Below are 454 nucleotides of genomic sequence, written 5' to 3'. Positions count from 1 at the left end.
CGGGTTGTGCCCACGTGAACACAGTCAGCTGCACGGGGAGGCTTGTGTGGAGCCAGTGTCGTGGAATCGTGGAATGGCTTGGGTGGGAAGAGACCTTTACAGATCACAAGTCCAACCTCCCGCTGCCTGGGAAGGAGCTCCCTGGTTCGAGGGGCTGAGCTGAGTCCTGCTTGTGGCAGCCCTGAGTGTGGTCATTCCCCACACGTGTCCTCTCCGACCTGGAGATGCTTATCGCCCGTTTCGCCTCCTGCCATGGTCAGACTCCGTTTATTTACGCCAGAATCTTCAACTCGGGGCTCCCTGTGATGGTCCTGATCCCCCAGCCCTCCCCTTCCCTCATTCATGACGCCCTTCATTGTTGTGGGAGTTACCTGTGACCCAGGGAAGGTGTTTCAGGGGCTCGGGGGGCAGGACCCGGGACCCCCCGTTGTCCTCTGACTTCTCCTTTCCTTTA

Source organism: Buceros rhinoceros, unplaced genomic scaffold, assembly GCF_000710305.1.
Source record: "Buceros rhinoceros silvestris isolate BGI_N320 unplaced genomic scaffold, ASM71030v1 scaffold20841, whole genome shotgun sequence".
In the NCBI taxonomy this organism is placed as follows: domain Eukaryota; kingdom Metazoa; phylum Chordata; class Aves; order Bucerotiformes; family Bucerotidae; genus Buceros; species Buceros rhinoceros.
Note: the sequence above shows the minus strand (reverse complement) of the source record.